At 45.6% G+C, this 20,433-nt stretch overlaps 1 pseudogene; it reads right to left on the reverse strand.

Moving 5' to 3' along the window:
* Nucleotides 1–13,411, reverse strand: part of LOC122926250 — a 38,860-nt pseudogene extending 25,449 nt beyond the window's left edge.
* Between the last annotated feature and the right edge of the window lie 7,022 nt (nt 13,412–20,433).

Below are 20,433 nucleotides of genomic sequence, written 5' to 3' on the forward strand. Positions count from 1 at the left end.
GCTTTCCAAGCACAACAGCCACAGCACAGCATGTAAACTTCTCACCTGGAACATCGAATAGGTTCTCGGGAGCTTGGGGGGGCAGCGGAAAAGGCGGTAGCAGTGGAAAAGGAGGAGCCAGCCAAGGAAGAGACGGAGGATAGAGTAGGAGGAGGAGAAGAAGAGGCAGGCCTGCATGCAATCCGTGGCAGTAACACCAAGTCCACACGGGTGCCACGGGATGCAAGATTGATGGCAGTAAGAAGGTTCACCCAGTGGGCAGTAAAAGTTATGTGGTCAAATGTATCTTGGCACTGACACTGTGTGCCAGAGATACATTCACTTGCCGCTGAACGTGGCCATATAGCTCCAGGATCCCCTTCTGGGAGAAATATTTCCTTCCGGGGACCTTCCATTGTGGTGTGCCAATGACCACAAATTTTCTAAAGGCCTCCGAGTCCACCAGTTTATATGGCAGTAGTTGGTGGGCTAGCAGATCCGACCAGCCAGCAGTCAGCCGTCGGGCAAGAGGATTATCCGGCCTCATCATATTTTTTCGTTCTAACATTTGGGCCATGGAAGCCTGCCTTTTGCCAGATGAATGCGACAACAACAAAGGTGAGTGTTGGGCTTACCACAACTTATGTGTTGACAGCACAGGCTGCAGATGGCAACACTATTGTCAGCAGCGGACACGGTAAAAAAAGCCCACACTGCAGAGCAATGTGCCGGCGTCCTGGGAGTGCCAGATGTGACCGTGCATGGTGGATTGCTCGTTCTAGATACATTAGCAGTCTGCTTTTTGCCTCCTGTGCACTGTAAGTTCTGCCTGCTTCTCCTCCTTATCTGCTGCTCCGTCTCTCCCTATGAACTCCCCTCCTCTTCCTATCTTGTGGGCACACACGTGACGTCAGTCGACACGTCATCATCGTCACCTTCACCACCACTGACATTAGAGATCTAGGAGTAGGCAGCAACAGCAGGGATCATCCTCCTTGGGCTGATCTGGGTACTGTCGTCAGACTGCTGGGTGGCGACCGTTGATACCTCCTCTTCCTGATCCAATGCCAAGAATGGCTGTGCATCGGTAAGGTCTTGGAATGGATGGAAAAATAATTCCTCTGACTCTAGTATGGGCATATGGTGGTGGTGGTGTCTTTGGGGGTGCACACAGAGTGAAGAGGGTGCAGATAGAGAGGATGAGGAGGGTGCAGAAGTGGAAGGCTGAGTGAGCTACTCAACCAAGTCTGGTGCATCTGTAAGGTATGTACAGATAGACCACAAATCAGCCTGTTGAGGTTGTGCCATCAACATCTATTTAACTGTATAATAGAAAGGCGAATCCATTTTCTATGTGAAAAACAAAAATAAACTTCCCCTTGAACCCCTATCCCACAACGTAGCCTGTGAACAGTAACGTTTAGCATTGCGGGTAAATCCTCTGCAAAGATCAATCCCCTAGTTTACCTAGCCTATTAGCCATCCTTTCCTTCATGAACCAGGTAGTTTTGGTGAATGGCTTAACCACCTCTCGAATTTCATACTGTGTAAGAGACTTTTCAATAAAATCTTTCCATTTGTGGAAAAATCTTTTCGTGGAATTTTCTTTATTCCTTTCCGTGTCCAATCTGTCTATATACATAAGCACCTTCATTGTACCTATAACCTCCTCTAGGGAAGGTAATTGTGGCTGCAGCCACTTTCTCAGCACACACTTCTTAGCTGCCAGAAGCATGACATGTGGCCCTTTAATGCCTACTACAGTATATTGGAGGACCCCGCCTCTTGATCTTTGGGGACAAAGTGAAACACACACTGTAATGGCGCATCCTGAACCTCCACCTCCCAAGTGTTTTTAATAAAGTCACATATGTCAGTCCAGTAGCGTCTCAAAAGACTACACCCCCAAAGTCCATGCAATAGATCAGCTTTCTGAAGGCCACACTTAGGGCAGCTTCTCAGATAGTGTGCTGGTGCATTAGTGTATGAGAGATCAAATGCATAAGTTGCTTTATGTATTATTTTAGATTGGATTTCTCTCCAAGATTCACTAGCTATAGCACTCCTGACTTTATCCATGCCTTCTCTGATTTGAAGTGTGGCGCCATCATCCCCCAATGTTGTCTCCCAGCTTTTAAAAACAGTTTTTGCCTCTCCATCCAAAGAAACATCCCTGAGCTTTCCATATGCCCCTGAGAGTGTATTATTTCTGTCTGCTGAGCTCATCAAACTATTGAAGCGGACTATATCCTTCTTGTCTCCCAAGACTCTGGACTGGGATTCGCAGAAAGCCCTCACTTGTAGGTATTGAAGATAGTGCTTGGAAGACATGTGGAATTTATCCTGCAACTGTCCCCAAGATAACAGCTTCAACCCCGTATCATCCAATATATCCCCAAGAATATGAATACCTTTCTGCTTCCACTCCCTAAAGAGCGCATTGCACTTGCCCTGTTGGAATGCCGGGAGGGTCCACAGAGGTATATGTGGGAAGTTTGTAGATTTTTCTAACATGTTTCCACTCCATTATGGTGTCCTTAAACAAAGCTGTACCTTTTGCGGTCTCGGGTAACATGGCCGGCGCCATTTTATGCGGATCATTAATGAGGTGATAGATGGACTGGTTGAAGCTGAAAGTAAGGAGACGGTGACTCCATTTCTGCAAGCCACAAATAGATTCATCAGCGAGTTAGAGAAGAGGAGGGACAATGCAGAAGTCCCAAGCTTCAATGAGAAAGACCCCCAACCAGGACAGCAACTGGCCGACCTAAAGCAACAGTATCACACTATGAAGGAGAAGTTCCAGGAAACGGCCAGAATAATTGAGGAACAGATTAAAGAGCTGAGTACCAAAAGGAAAAACTCAAGTGACAGTCAGCCAAAACTAGAGCCAGTTCCGCTTACTCGGAGACTACACCATGGTAGCTTGCCAGAGGTGACAATCAGAAAAGATTTCAAGATCACAAGCCAGATTGGAGAAAAAGAGCAGAAGGATAAGCTGTCCTACACCAAGCTAATGCACCAAATCAACCTGGGACAACAGAAAGGGTATCCCGAGACTGAGATCGTTGAAGCAGTGGTCAAAGCTATTAGCCCTGGTCTAAGCCTCAGAAGTATGCTGGAAATGAAAAATGGACTGACTCTAGTGCAACTGAGACGAATCTTGAAAAGTCACTAGAAGGAGGAGAATGCCTCCGAACTGTACCAGCAACTCCTCAATATTTCTCAGAAAAGTGATGAGACTCAGCAAAATTTCCTGTTCAGAGCGATTGAATTGAAAGATCGGTTGCTATTTGTCTCCCAAGGGGAAGGCTCTGATGAACATTTCTGGACTGAGCTGATACAGAAGAAATTTCTAAGATCAGTGGGTACTGGACTGAGAAATGACCACATGAAATTCCAATTAAAGCAGTATTTAGATGATCTTTCCATTCCAGATGAGGTGCTCATAGATAAAACGAATGAATCCTCTAATATGGAGCTGGAAAGAGAACAGAAACTAAATAAATCTCAGCACAGCAGTTCAACAAAAGGGAAAGAATGTCAGTCTAATGCCTTACAGTGTCCTCAAGAACCAAGTGTCCTGACAACGACTGCCAACACAAAATCTTGGTCCCCACCACAGGCAGATAGCCCAACGATTCAACCGCTGTCTAAGAGCAACTCTGAACTGGAAAAACTGATACTACAGATGCAAAAAGAGATGCTAGAGATGAAGACACTTCTCCAAGGTTCGAGAACCCAAAGAGACCGTGAATTCCAAGGGCCTTAGGTAACAGTGGGTACGAACAATGGATGTTGTCAATCCTGTAAAAGGACCGGTCAGAGAAGTGCCTGCGATCATTGCTTCAAATGTGGATGATACTACCAAACACCCAGACCAAACCAGTTAAACCGGAGAGGGTTACTGTCAAGGGACTGACAGTAACCTGTTCTAGAACCAACCCTATGTCCCAAAGTGCAACTCTTGTCGGTAGCAAACCAGCAAGCTCCAAAAACACCAACAGTGCCATGGATAGTAGGGGAAATCTGCTATAACCAGAGATCCCTCCAGATGGCTGATCAAGTACCGACTCACGTGGACGATGTTACCATGAGACAAAACAGCAAGTTACTGAGTCTCGTTGGAAAAAGATGCCTTGTGAACTGAGAAATAGACAATACTCCTGTCCAAGCCCTATGGGACACCAGCTCTCAGGTGAGCATCATCAATGAGAACTGGAGACAGTGTGTTCTGCCACATACAGTGCTCCGATCTTTGGAAGAATTGCTGGGGCCAGGAGTCCTCTTTGGGAAAGCCACCAATGAGACTGACATTTCTTACTCCGGGTGGATTGAAGTAGTGTTTCAACTAACAGCGGGAAGCAATAACACAAAACAGCTAGTAGTGCCACTTGTGGTATCAGCAGATGAGAAAGTCGCAGAGACACCAATCATTAGGTACAGTGTCATAGAAGAACTCTTCAAAGAGACAGCTGAAAAAGGAAGGAGAACCATTGCAGGGTTCGTGGACCTACTAGGAGCAACCTTGGAATTGCAGAAATCCTTGTGAGTCAACTACAGGCCAGCCTGAAAGAAACTGGTGGTACTGCACTTAAGACTAGTAGCAAGAGCTGAAGAATTCCAGCAAACACTTTGACATATCCAGATGTGGGGTCACGCCAAACCAGCTTTGCAAGATCAGATGGTCTTGTTTATACCTATTGAGACTCATACTGTGCCAGAAGGACTGTATATCGGGGAGACATTAGTGTCACTCCAAAAGGGACAGTTTTCCAAACTATCCATCACGGTTTGGAACACCACCCAGCGAGACGTTATCTTACCAAGTCAGACTAGGATTGGGTGCCTCAAGCCCATTAAGACAACATACCCAGCTTAGGTGAAACCAATAGAATCAGTGTGACCACTCCTCCAGTGACTCATAGTCTGCAGTCATCCAGATCAGGGCAGGAAGGTTGAGTGGACAATTTAAACATGAGTCGGTCACCAGTAAGCTCTACTTATCGAGAACACTGGGATCCACCTGTACCTATAGAACACCTGCTGGAGGAAAATCAATGGATAGCCAAAGCAATGCTAAGGGAGGAATGCCACGCTTTCGCTAAAGATGATTCTGATGTCGGATGCATCCCTTCTCTACAATTGAAACTGCACCTCAATGACAATACACCGGTTAGAAGAACTTACATGTCCGTGCCAAGGCCACTACACCAGGAGGTGAAAGAATATCTACAGGATCTGTTGAACCGCGGATGGATTGTAGAGTCAAAACTGGGAGTAGATGTCACAGGTAGGACAGTTCCTCAAGTAATTTACAGTTTTACAAATTAACCTTGGCTTCCTATGGTTATTGGAAGATGAGTAAGAGAATAGGTTCTCATACTAAAGTCTGCTTATGTCAGGGACAACATCAAATTTTGTGGGGAAGAGTGTAAGGTATGTCAAAAACTAGGCACCCCATAAAAAAAAATATATATATATATATATAGATAACCTTTCCAGCTTCAACAATCACAGGAGACTGGCTGGAATAATTAGAAAAGACAAATTCGTGACATTTCTTTAACCGCCTCCGGACCGCCTAACGCAGATGTGCGGTCCGGAGGCGGCAGCGCTGCGCACAGTTACTCATATACGCGTCATCTCGCGAGACGCGAGATGACGCGCTTTGCCGGCCCGCGCATGCGCAGTTCGGGCCGACATTTCGTCGAGGGGAGTCGCGTCATCCTTAAAAAAAAACAATCAGAGTGCCAGATAACAGATCATATTAGTAAATATGATCTGTTATATGGCTGGCCTGCTCCTCTGCTGGTTCTTTTCGTCGGTTGGATCCAGCAGAGGAGCAGGCTACACAGTGAGTACACCAACACTACATACTAGCCCCAGATCACCCCCCTGAACCCCAATTAACCCTTTGATCGCCCCTGTCAATCACTAGTGAAAGGAAAAAAGTGATCAGTGTAAACTGTCACTTTTTTTTTTTCACTGGTATTGACCGTTAGGTTTTAGGTATAGTTTAGGCCCCTTGGTTAGGTAGTTTAGGGATCGGTTAGCGGCCAGCCCACCGCACTGCAGTCCGTTATTCGCTGATTAGCGTATCGCTAATCAGCATTTGTACTTTTATAGTATCTGGAAGTGATCAAAACTGATCACGGTCAGATCTATAATTGTATTAGTGTCACTTTAGTTCGCCCTCCACCCAAAACGCAGTGTTTGCCCGATCAGGCCTGATCGGTCGCCCACACGTGCGTTCACCCACGCCCGCCCCACCGCAGTGACAAAAAAATGTTTTTTTTTGATCACTGCACATTTACTTTACACGCGCTGCGGCGATAAAAAAAATCAGTTTTGATATTTTTTATCAACCGCAGCGGCCTCCGGTACTTCGCTAGCCTCCCCTTTGTAAGACAGGCTTGCTTTTTTTTCTTGGGTAGTCTCAGGGAATACCCCTAAATTTAGTTGCCCAAATGTCAAACAGGGGGTATTCTTCTGAAGAGGCCTACAGGCTTCTGACCCAGTCGGATGAGGAATGGGAACCCTCATCTGATGAATCTAGCGGGTCAGAATACGAACCTGTAGAAAGCAGTGGCTCTCTGACCCAAAGTTCGGACGAGGAGGCTGAGGTCCCTGATAGCACCAGGCGTACCCGGCCCCGTGTCGCTAGACCACAGGTTGCGCAGGATCCGCTTCAAGAGCAGCAGAGTGGGGCTGCTGCTGTCGGATTACGTGGTGAGGCATACACCAGCAGCGCAGCCCTCCCTGGACCTAGTACCAGCACTGCCGTAGAACATGATGAAGTAGCGAGCACCAGAAGGGCAGTTGAAGCTGGTACGGTGGCACGTGCAGTAGTGACCCCGTCGCAGCCACCGCAAAGACGTGCCCGTAGAGCCCCTAGAATCCCTGAGGTGCTGGCAAACCCTGATTGGCAGTCCCCAACTTCAGCCGCACCTGTAGTTTTCCCTTTCACTGCCCAGTCTGGAGTTCGGGTTGAGACAGCTCAGATCGGTTCGGCCCTGGGATTTTTTGAGCTGTTCTTGACTGCGGAGCTCTTAGACTTAGTTGTGGCCGAAACAAACAGGTATGCCACACAATTTATAACCGCTAACCCGGGAAGCTTTTATGCCCAGCCTTTCCGGTGGAAACCAGTCCAAGTTTCCGAAATTAAAACTTTTCTGGGCCTTCTCCTCAACATGGGTCTAACTAAAAAGCATGAATTGCGGTCATATTGGTCCACGAACCCAATTCATCACATGCCCATGTTCTCTGCTGCTATGTCCAGGGCACGTTTTGAGGCCATCCTGCGTTTCCTGCACTTTAGCGACAACACCGCCTCCCGTCCCAGAAGCCACCCTGCTTTTGACCGGCTCCACAAAATTCGGCCCCTCATAGACCATTTCAACCTGAAATTTGCAGATTTGTATACCCCAGAGCAAAACATCTGCGTAGACGAGTCCCTGATACATTTTACCGGGCGCCTTGGCTTCAAACAATACATCCCAAGCAAGCGCGCCCGGTATGGGGTCAAATTGTATAAGCTCTGTGAAAGGGCCACAGGCTATACCCACAAATTTCGGATCTATGAGGGAAAAGATCAGACCCTGGAGCCGGTCGGTTGCCCTGACTACCTGGGGAGCAGTGGGAAGACAGTTTGGGACTTGGTGTCACCCTTATTCGGCAAGGGGTACCATCTTTATGTGGACAATTTTTACACAAGTGTGGCCCTCTTTAGGCATTTGTTTCTAGAACGGATTGGCGCCTGTGGCACCGCGCGAACTAGTCACGCGGGCTTCCCCCAACGGCTCGTTACCACCCGTCTTGCAAGGGGGCAGAGGGCCGCACTGTGTAACGAAGAACTGCTCGCGGTGAAATGGAGAGACAAGCGTGACGTTTACATGCTCTCCTCCATTCACGCAGACACGACAATACAAATTGAGCGAGCAACCCGTGTCATTGAAAAGCCCCTCTCAGTCCACGACTATAACCTTCACATGGGAGGGGTGGACTTCAATGACCAGATGTTGTCTCCGTATTTAGTTTCCCGCAGAACCAGACGCTGGTATAAGAAGGTGTCTGTATATTTGATTCAATTGGCTGCATATAATAGTTTTGTTCTCTACAGTAAGGCTGGGAGAACTGGATCCTTCTTCAAATTTCAGGAAGAGATCATCGAGAACCTCCTGTACCCAGGAGGTTCCGTGGCCCCATCCACCAGTGTAGTTAGCCGTCTACACGAGCGACATTTCCCCAATGTCGTTCCTGGTACCTCAACCCAACCGTCACCCCGAAAAAGATGTCGTGTCTGTAGCAGGAGTGGAATAAGGCGTGACACCCGCTATTTCTGTCCTGACTGTCCTGACCACCCTGCCCTATGCTTTGGAGAGTGTTTCCGGAAGTACCACTCACAGGTACACTATTAGCATAGGGATCACATCTCACCAGGACAGGCACACAGGGCTATTAGAGCCCATTCACTCACACAGCTGCTGCAAACCTCTCCTTTCACCTGGGACAAAGTGCATAACACACTTCGCCACATCTTTGGGCGATTTGCGCTTTGCACATTGACCCATGGGGAAGGAGAGGTTTGTTCTATAAAGGTAAAAAAAAAAAAAAAAAAAACACACCAGTAAGCAAAAAGGTTAATGTTTAGTTCAAAAAGTTAAAGTTTATATATTCTGTTCCAAAGTTAATAAAATTATTGCGTTGCGGTCTGGTTTTTTCTTTTTTTTTTTTACCTTCCAGGTGGACCAACCGATCGACTAGCTGCAGCACTGATGTGCATTCTGACAGAAGCATTGCGCTGCTGTCAGATTACACGCAAGTCGGTGTATGCGGCGCTGCAAGATGAGATTTCTCCTCTGCAGTAACAGATACGTTTGCCGAGGCATACGAGCTGAGGAGGAGGCGGCATTACTATGCTTTGGCAAACACTTTGTATATATAAAAAAATCCCGGCAAAATATTTATTCATCCACATCGATTGATGTGAATGGAGAAATCTGGTTTGCCAGGGCATACGAGCTAAGTGGGTATGGATGTTGGGCGGAGCTCCTATGTCCTGGCAGACGCCTTTCCCCTCCTTTTTTTTTTTTTTGGCAGAGATTTTTTCATCGACATTGATCGATGCGAATGAAGAAATCTGTGCCGTTCATTTTTTTCTTTCAGCCCAGAGGCTGAACGGAAAAAAAAATCTCATTACCTGTATGCTCAATATAAGGAGAATAGCAGAAACTCCTACTGCTGGCCATACATGTAATGATTGCGGAGACCCTCAAATGCCAGGGCAGTACAAACACCCCACAACTGACCCCATTTTGGAAAGAAGACACCCCAAGGTATTCACTGAGGAGCATATTGAGTCCATGAAAGATTTAAATTTTTGTCCTAAGTTAGCGGAAAGTGAGACTTTGTGAGAAAAAAAAATAAAATAAAAATAATTCCGCTAACTTATGCCAAAAAAAAAAAATTCTATGAACTTGCCAGGCCCCTCATTGAATACCTTGGAGTGTCTTCTTTCCAAAGTGGGGTCACATGTGGGGTATTTATACTGCCCTGGCTTTTTAGGGGCCCTAAAGCGTGAGAAGAAGTCTGGGATCCAAATGTCTAAAAATGCCCTCCTAAAAGGAATTTGGGCACCTTTGCGCATCTAGGCTGCAAAAAAGTGTGACACATCTGGTGTCACCGTACTCAGGAGAAGTTGGGGAATGTGTTTTGGGGTGTCATTTTACATATACCCATACTGGGGGAGATAAATATCTTGGTCAAATGCCAACTTTGTATAAAAAAAAATGGGAAAAGTTGTCTTTTGCCAAGATATTTCTCTCACCCAGCATGGGTATATGTAAAATGACACCCCAAAACACATTCCCCAACTTCTCCTGAGTACGGCGATACCAGATGTGTGACACTTTTTTGCAGCCTAGGTGGGCAAAGGGACCCACATTCCAAAGTGCACCTTTCGTATTTCACCGGTCATTTTTTACAGATTTTGATTGCAAAGTACTTCTCACACATATGGGCCCCTAAATTGCCAGGGCAGTATAACTACGCCACAAGTGACCCCATTTTGGAAAGAAGACACCCCAAGGTATTCTGTGAGGGGCATGGCGAGTTCCTAGAATTTTTTTATTTTTTGTCGCAAGTTAGTGGAATATGAGACTTTGTAAGAAAAAAAATAAAATAAAAAATAATCATTATTTTCTGCTAACTTGTGACAAAAAATAAAAAGTTCTATGAACTCACTATGCCCATCAGCGAATACCTTAGGGTGTCTACTTTCCGAAATGGGGTCATTTGTTGGGTTTTTCTACTGTTTGGGCATTGTAGAACCTCAGGAAACATGACAGGTGCTCAGAAAGTCAGAGCTGCTTCAAAAAGCGTAAATTCACATTTTTGTACCATAGTTTGTAAACGCTATAACTTTTACCCAAACCATTTTTTTTTTTGCCCAAACATTTTTTTTTTATCAAAGACATGTAGAACTATAAATTTAGAGAAAAATTTATATATGGATGTCGTTTTTTTTTTTGCAAAATTTTACAGCTGAAAGTGAAAAATGTCATTTTTTTGCAAAAAAATCGTTACATTTTGATTAATAACAAAAAAAGTAAAAATGTCAGCAGCAATGAAATACCACCAAATGAAAGCTCTATTAGTGAGAAGAAAAGGAGGTAAAATTCATTTGGGTGGTAAGTTGCATGACCGAGCGATAAACGGTGAAAGTAGTGTAGTGCAGAAGTGTAAAAAGTGGCCTGGTCATGAAGGGGGTTTTAGCTAGCGGGGCTGAAGTGGTTAAAATACAGATCTCTAGTTCCTAGGGGACAGGATAGACTGTTACCATCCTGCATATACAAACTAAAAAGACAGGGTGGCATTAGCAGGAGGTGCTCAAACCCACATGCAGTCGCGCATATATACAGGGGAGCAAATCCTGCACTTGTGGCCCGTTGCTAATGGCGATCCCCAGCAAAATGCATACGGTGGAGGTGTATAAACTCCAATTTAAATGTGCCTGTTTTCCATCTACAGGCCACATTTAGGTGCACCTGTGAGGCCTGGGCCATATCAGCCAGTCTTGAGTGGGACTCGCAGACTCCTCCCTCCTCCCATTGCAAGCATGGTTACATGCTGGAGGTAACTGGTGAGCTGTTTGTGAGTCGGCCTCATGCTCCTGTAATTTGCCCACTGGCTCCTGGTATTGCCCATACGGCTCAGGTAGGAGAGTGTTAGGTCCCGGGCTACTTGAGAAACCTTGGCGTGGTGCCCGGGCTTAGACATGTTCTACACCGTAGGACATGTTGACTAATCTCTCAATTTTAAAATCAGTTTGAGGGTTTAGTGAGACTGCAAAGTGCACCTGTCTTTGCTATTGTTTTGTCATATTGTTACCATCCTGCCTCTTATACTCAAGGTCATGTAATTTTGTCTTGCAGAAAATGTTCAATAAAAACACTGCTCTCAGCAGGATGCCAGGCAGGGATACCACGGACCGCTCAATCAGGTTTTAGAAATTATTTGTTCCAATAGCGTTTGTCCCTATCGATAGCTGAGGTAACGCAGCAAAACCGCAAACAAATGCTGCACTACCCAAATGCACTATATAGAAAGTATATTAATGGTATATAACACTCCTGTTTCAATAATTTTTCTGGGGGGGACAACTAGTATATCACACCAATTAAAATTATTTGTTCCAATAGCGTTTGTCACTCTGTCATGTGTCAAAGTTCTTCACAATGTAAAAGAATATGGCACCGGCGGACATCGCCATATGTTCACCCATTCGGTGAACCGCGAACGATCAAAGTTATCTGCGAAATGACCGCCAGGTGAACCGCAAAGCCATCTCTATTACTTGGTCGCGTCTGTGCTTTTTTTACTGGACAATTTATTTTCACTGTTGTGAATGTATTTTCATTCCGTGTCCGTTCCGTTTTTTCAATTTTTTTCAATGGGTCCGCAAAAAAGGTACTCCGTGTGCATTCTGTTTCTGTATTTCCGTTCCACAAAAAAATAGAACATGTCTTATTATTGTCTGCATTATGGACAAGGATAGGACTGTTCTATTAGGGGCCAACTGTTCCGAAAAATTTGGAATTCATACGGACGTCATTAGTATTTTTTGCGGACCACAAAATACATATGGTCGTGTTCATGAGGCCTTAGAAACCCAATAAAAAACTATAAAAAAAAATGCCAGGGCAGCCAAAAAACTGTCTTAAAACAACAGTACAGAAAAGCAGTGTTTGTAAGATGTTTTATAATTTTCCAGTGGACAGAATGTAACATCAACACAAAAAAAAGCGTTTTTGTAAAAGCAAAAACAGTGTGAAACCACCCTAAAATTTATAGAAAAGGATTTTGCAAGCTGTGTTCACATTTCTTACATTTTTCTGTTCTATCACAGGAACAGAACAAAGAAAATGATGGAGTACCTGCTCCATCATTTGACGGACACAAATGGCACTCGGCAGACTCCATTGACTATAACTGAGTTCATCATGGTGTCAGGGTGGCCTCCATACATAGATGCAAACACAGCGTATAAAATACATTTGTCTACCTGCCAGGGATGCCCAACCCACGGCCCTCCAGCTTTTGCAAAACTACAATTCCTAGCATTCCCAGACAGCCTAGCTGGGCATGGTGGGAGTTGTAGTTTTACAACTGCTGGCGAGCCGCAGGTTGAGCATCCCTGGTCTACCAGATTGAGGTACTGCACAACTGTGGCTTTTATGTGCAAATTTCAATGGTGCAACTTTGAATTTCTCTACTGAAGGTTATTGGGCAAATTGTGACAAAATCACATCAAACATTTTCCCTGGAAATTTCTGGGATTTAAACAACATTGTGCAAAAGGAATTTGATTAAAACAATTGCCTAGCAGCAGGACGGATCCGACAGGCTGTTCACCCTGTCGGATCCATCCTGCCGCTATTTCGCCGGACTGCCGCTCCGTCCCCATTGACTATAATGGGGACGGGGGGCGGAGCTCCGGCGCAGCACGGAAGTGCATGGCCCAAAGGCCGCTGTACTAAAAGTACTGAATGTCCGACTTTCTAGTCCGACGGCCTCTCACCGCGAACTGCCGTGCATGCGCCGGAGCTCCGCCCCACGTCCCCATTATAGTCAATGGGGACGGAGCGGCGGCACGGCGAAATAGCGGCAGGACGGATCCGACAGGGTGAACAGCCTGTCGGATCCGTCCTGCCGCTAGTGTGAAAGAAATCATCTCAGATTCAGGACATAGACTCACCAGGATGAACACACCAGTGGAAAGTATATGAAAGTTTCTAAGTAATGAAGGATTTGCAATCCCTGGTGGGATCTCTGCTTTTGAGGATTCATACCAAGTTACCACTGAAAATATCAGCAGACAAAACACAAGAAAAAGGGTGATCACACCCAGCAGAGCAACTACTCCAAGCATCCTTGCAGCTTGTGTTGACTGTGTGTTCACTGTGAAGCTTTGTACTTCCTGGATCCTGTGACATCATGAGAACTGCAAGGAGTTGTTAGCAGGAGATCCTCCCTCTGGAGTCAATCAAGCCTGTTCAGTCTAGAGTAGACAGGAATGGAGGAATCACTATTGTACCCTGAGCATGACAATAAATCCATGTTATTCTTGGGGAACGGCCACATACTCATGCAGTTTTAGAAGCCAAAATCAGGAGTGAATCATAAAAAGAGGAAAATGATAAAGGACAGATACAACTTCTTTTTTTTAATTCACTCCTGGTTTTGGCATCCAAAACTGCATGCAGAAGCCTGGCCGTGTCATCACACCCTTAATGAGGACTAGCGATTAAGAAAACTTCAATTCGGCTGCTTCATTGAATTTAACAAAGAAATTTGCTTTCTGACGAATAACTGCGTCATAAAGCGCAGTTCTTTGTGAATAGCGGACGTAATGACGGCAATTGCGCCAACCCCGTCACTGAACCCCTCATATGCCACATTCATCACTGATTGCAGCATCTGAGATAAAAAATGAGGGCTTTCAGGGGTTAATCAGTGAACAATATAAAAAAAAATACCCCACGGCCATCTTCATTAAAGAACACGATGGCCGGCGTGGTGACGTCATACGTCACTGTGCACAAGATTTTGTGCGGGATCTTCAATCAAGATGGCCGAGGTGGCCTCTTCGCGCTCAAATGGATGAGGTGACTATGATTTTTTTTTTTCAGGGTAAATTGATTCGTTACCACGAAGCACGAGGAAATTCGGCTTGCCAGGAATCTAATTTTCCCTGAAATTCGGATCGAAGTCCACTTCGGATACTTCAGTTCGTTCATCACTAATGAGGACGTGTAACCTCTCCTGACATGTCCGCTTCAGTAACTACCGTACTTTTCGCCCCCATAAGGCGCACTGGCCCATAAGACGCACCTAGGTTTTAGAGGAGGAGAATAAGAAAAAAATATTTTTTCATTACACCTCAGGTAAGACCACCAATCAGACCGCCAATATTAACCACTTCAGCCCCGCTAGCTAAAACCCCCTTCATGACCAGAGCACTTTTTACACTTCGGCACTACACTCCTTTCACCGTTTATCGCTCGGTCATGCAACTTACCACCCAAATGAATTTTACCTCCTTTTCTTCTCACTAATAGAGCTTTCATTTGGTGGTATTTCATTGCTGCTGACATTTTAACTTTTTTTGTTATTAATCGAAATGTAACGATTTTTTTGCAAAAAAATGACATTTTTCACTTTCAGATGTAAAATTTTGCAAAAAAAACGACATCCATATATAAATTTTTCGCTAAATTTATTGGTCTACATGTCTTTGATAAAAAAAAATGTTTGGGCAAAAAAAAAAAATGGTTTGGGTAAAAGTTATAGCGTTTACAAACTATGGTACAAAAATGTGAATTTCCGCTTTTTGAAGCAGCTCTGACTTTCTGAGCACCTGTCATGTTTCCTGAGGTTCTACAATGCCCAGACAGTACAAACACCCCACAAATGACCCCATTTCGGAAAGTAGACACCCTAAGGTATTCGCTGATGGGCATAGTGAGTTCATAGAACTTTTTATTTTTTGTCACAAGTTAGCGGAAAATGATGATTTTTATTTTAATTTTTTTTTTTCTTACAAAGTCTCATATTCCACTAACTTGCGACAAAAAAAAAAAATTCTAGGAACTCGCCAGGCCCCTCACGGAATACCTTGGGGTGTCTTCTTTCCAAAATGGGGTCACTTGTGGGGTAGTTATACTGCCCTGGCAATTTAGGGGCCCAAATGTGTGAGAAGTACTTTGCAATCAAAATGTGTAAAAAATGGCCTGCGAAATCCGAAAGGTGCACTTTGGAATATGTGCCCCTTTGCCCACCTAGGCTGCAAAAAAGTGTCACACATCTGGTATCGCCGTACTCAAGAGAAGTTGGGGAATGTGTTTTGGGGTGTCATTTTACATATACCCATGCTGGGTGAGAGAAATATCTTGGCAAAAGACAACTTTTCCAATTGTTTTATACAAAGTTGGCATTTCACCAAGATATTTTTCTCACCCAGCATGGGTATATGTAAAATGACACCCCAAAACACATTCCCCAACTTCTCCTGAGTACGGCGATACCACATGTGTGACAATTTTTTGCAGCCAAGGTGGGCAAAGGGGCACATATTCCAAAGTGCACCTTTCGGATTTCGACGGCCATTTTTTACACATTTTGATTGCAAAGTTCTTCTCATACATTTGGGCCCCTAAATTGCCAGGGCAAAATAACTACGCCACAAGTGACCCCATTTTGGAAAGAAGACACCCCAAGGTATTCCGTGAGGGGCATGGCGAGTTCCTAGAATTTTTAATTTTTTGTCGCAAGTTAGTGGAATATGAGACTTTGTAAGGAAAAAAGAAAAAAAAAGAAAAATCATCATTTTCCGCTAACTTGTGACAAAAAATAAAAAATTCGAGGAACTCGCTGTGCCCCTCACGGAATACCTTGGGGTGTCTTCTTTCCAAAATGGGGTCACTTGTGGCGTAGTTATACTGCCCTGGCAATTTAGGGGCCCAAATGTGTGAGAAGTACTTTGCAATCAAAATCTGTAAAAAATGGCCTGTGAAATCCGAAAGGTGCTCTTTGGAATATGTGCCCCTTTGCCCACCTTGGCTGCAAAAAAGTGTCACACATCTGGTATCGCCGTACTCAGGAGAAGTTGGGGAATGTGTTTTGAGGTGTCATTTTACATATACCCATGCTGGGTGAGAGAAATATCTTGGCAAAAGATAACTTTTCCCATTTTTTTATACAAAGTTGGCATTTGACCAAGATATTTTTCTCACCCAGCATGGGTATATGTAAAATGACACCCCAAAACACATTGCCCAACTTCTCCTGAGTACGGCGATACCAGATGTGTGACACTTTTTTGCAGCCTAGATGCGCAAAGCGGCCCAAATTCCTTTTAGGAGGGCATTTTTAGACATTTGGATCCCAGACTTCTTCTCACACTTTCGGGCCCCTAAAAAGCCAGGGCAGTATAAATACCCCACATGTGACCCCACTTTGGAAAGAAGACACCCCAAGGTATTCAATGAGGGGCATGGCGAGTTCATAGAAATTTTTTTTTTCTTTGCATAAGTTAGCGGAAATTGATTTTTTTTGGTTTTTTTCTCACAGTCTCACTTTCCGCTAACTTAGGACAAAAATTTCAATCTTTCATGGACTCAATATGCCCCTCACGGAATACCTTGGGGTGTCTTCTTTCCGAAATGGGGTCACATGTGGGGTATTTATACTGCCCTGGCTTTTTAGGGGCCCTAAAGCGTGAGAAGAAGTCTGGAATATAAATGTCTAAAAAATTTTATTTATTTGGATTCCGTGAGGGGTATGGTGAGTTCATGTGAGATTTTATTTTTTGACACAAGTTAGTGGAATATGAGACTTTGTAAGAAAAAACAAACAAAAAAATATATATATTTCCGCTAACTTGGGCCAAAAAAATGTCTGAATGGAGCCTTACAGGGGGGGGGGGGGTGATCAATGACAGGGGGGTGATCAATGACAGGGGGGTGATCAGGGAGTGTATATGGGGTGATCACCCCCCTGTCATTGATCACCCCCCCCGATGTAAGGCTCCATTCAGACGTCCGTATGATTTTTACGGATCCACTGATACATGGATCGGATCCGCAAAACACATGCGGACGTCTGAATTGAGCCTTACAGGGGGGTGATCAATGACAGGGGGTGATCAGGGTGATCACCCCCCTGTCATTGATCACCCTTCCTGTAAGGCTCCATTCAGACGTCCGTATGATTTTTACGGATCCATGGATACATGGATCGGATCTGCAAAACACATGCGGATGTCTGAATGGAGCCTTACAGGGGGGTGATCAATGACAGGGGGTGATCAGGGTGATCACCCCCCTGTCATTGATCACCCCCCTGGTAAGGCTCCATTCAGACGTCCGTATGATTTTACGGATCCACTGATACATGGATCGGATCCGCAAAACACATGCGGACGTCTGAATGGAGCCTTACAGGGGGGTGATCAATGACAGGGGGTGATCAGGGTGATCACCCCCCTGTCATTGATCACCCCCCCTGTAAGGCTCCATTCAGACGTCCGTATAATTTTTACGGATCCATGGATACATGGATCGGATCCGCAAAACACATGCGGACGTCTGAATGGAGCCTTACAGGGGGGTGATCAATGACAGGGGGGTGATCAATGACAGGGGGTGATCAGGGAGTGTATATGGGTGATCACCCCCCTGTCATTGATCACCCCCCTGTAAGGCTCCATTCAGACGTCCGTATGATTTTTACGGATCCATGGGTACATGGATCGGATCCGCAAAACACATGCGGACGTCTGAATGGAGCCTTACAGGGGGGTGATCAATGACAGGGGGTGATCAATGACAGGGGGTGATCAGGGAGTGTATATGGGTGATCACCTGCCTGTCATTGATCACCCCCCTGTAAGGCTCCATTCAGACGTCCGCATGTGTTTTGCGGATCCGATCCATGTATCCATGGATCCGTAAAAATCATACGGACGTCTGAATGGAGCCTTACAGGGGGGTGATCAATGACAGGGGGTGATCAGGGAGTGTATATGGGTGATCACCCGCCTGTCATTGATCACCCCCCTGTAAGGCTCCATTCAGACGTCCGCATGTGTTTTGCGGATCCGATCCATGTATCCGTGGATCCGTAAAAATCATACGGACGTCTGAACGGAGCCTGACAAGGGGGTGATCAATGACAGGGGGGTGATCAATGACAGAGCGGTGATCAGGGAGTTTATATGGGGTGATCATGGGTGATCAGGGGTTCATAAGGGGTTAATAAGTGACCCGGGGGGGGGGGTGTAGTTTAGTGTGGTGTTTGGTGCGACTTTACTGACCTACCTGTGTCCTCTGGTGGTCGATCCTAACAAAAGGGACCACCAGAGGACCAGGTAGCAGGTATATTAGACGCTGTTATCAAAACAGCGTCTAATATACCTGTTAGGGGTTAAAAAAATCTGATCTCCAGCCTGCCAGCGAGCGATCGCCGCTGGCAGGCTGGAGATCCACTCGCTTACCTTCCATTCCTGTGAGCGCGCGCGCCTGTGTGCGCGCGTTCACAGGAAATCCCGGCCCTCGCGAGATGACGCGTATATGCGTCGTCGTGCGCAGGGCTGCCGCCTCCGGACCGCACATCTGCGTTAGGCGGTCCGGAGGCGGTTAATCAGACCTCAGCCCCAATCAGATCCCCAATGTTAATAAGACCTTAGATAAGAGCCCAATATAAAGAAGACCCCCAATTAGACCTCAGATGAGACCCCCATGCTTCATATCCGTCCTCCATGCCTCATATCAGCCCCCCAGCCATATGTGATCAGCCCCCAGTCATATGTTAATCAGTCCCAGTCATATATAATCAGCCCCCAGCCATAATGCAGTCCCCAGCCATAATGCAGCCCCCAACCATAATGCAGCAGACCCCAGCTTCAGATCACAAAATAAATAAAGTACTTACCGCTCCTGGACGCCGCCGCTCCTCACCGCCCACGATATTCTTCCTTCTCCTCTGTCGGCTGTGCTGTGAACTGGCGCGCACAGCGTGAGGTCACAGAGCGCCCTCACTCTGTGCGCAGCCTTCACAGTCGAGGACCAGGAAGCTGTGAGTACAGAGCCTTCACCACTTTCTAGGCCTCCGGTACTATGAACGCTTCCATAATGGAAGCGCTCAATAGTATTCGTCCCATAAGACGCACGTGCGTCTTATGAGGTGAAAAATACGGTACTTGTATTGCTGGGAATGTGTGGCTGATCCACACAAGGTTTAGCCCTATTGACATTCAGTCAGGTTAATCGTCTCTGTTTAGCCTCATGCTCATGACCAAATGTATTTTGCGGCCCACAAAATGCAGGTGACATCCATATTGCATCTTTTTTTTTCAGCAGACCCATTGGCTTCAAAGGGTCCGTGGTCCACATTTTGCCGCCAAGAATAGGAAATGTTCTATCTTTTTGCAGAAATGACATAAGGGTGTGGAAAGCTCATGGATGATCTGTCTGCTTTCCACATCCGTTTGTCCATTCCGCAAAAGACAGAACATGTACTATTCCAGACTATGGACCCCTGTTACATCCAGTGACCTCTCCTCTGATGTAGACTTTCCTCAGCATCTTCATTCGGAGATAGGACCGTCATGATAACTTCTTTCAGACGCGTCTCGTCTCTGTAGAGTTTCACAGAAATGTTTCTCACTTTACTATCATCCTCAGATAACAGACCTCCCCTCCCCTGTAGCGCCCATAACTATAATGCCCTCTGTATAATTCTAATATATACTGGCCCCTCTAGATTATTATTATTTCCTTCTCTATATTATTATTATTAATATTATAATGGCCCCCTCTGTAGTATTATAGTAATAATTATGCTCCCCCTTCAGCCCCTCCAGCATACAGTCCCATGTAAGATACAACCTTCCCCTGCCTTCGGCCCCTCCAACATACAGTCCCATATAAGACACATCACTCTCCTGCCTTCAGCCCCTCCATCATACAGTTGTAACATCCCAGAGTTATGTTACAAAACTCTTTTACCCCGCTACAACCTGTTAAGGGCATTCACATTGTCATCTTGTGTAACTTCATGTAATTTAATGTCACGGAATGTGTACAGGTAACAAGGCAAAACAACATGCATAAATGTCTCACTGGATCCAAAAGCTAAGGAACGAAAGGGAAACCCCTGTAGAAGACCTGGCACTTTCCCTGGCTGCTCAGCCTATGCATAGATCCAAATGGTGGAGGTATGCATATCCACGAACCTTGACTATAAAGCCCTGAGCACCCTACATTAGTGAGGGGACACGACCACCGGCTCCCTACACCAGACACGGAGGGAGTCAGGGTCACCTGGGATCCAGCAAACAGAAAATAACAGATAACAGTGTAACACTTAACTTTGTGGAGGAGAGGAGAACCA

The sequence above is a fragment of the Bufo gargarizans genome, chromosome 2 (genome assembly GCF_014858855.1).
Source record: "Bufo gargarizans isolate SCDJY-AF-19 chromosome 2, ASM1485885v1, whole genome shotgun sequence".
Classification (NCBI taxonomy): domain Eukaryota; kingdom Metazoa; phylum Chordata; class Amphibia; order Anura; family Bufonidae; genus Bufo; species Bufo gargarizans.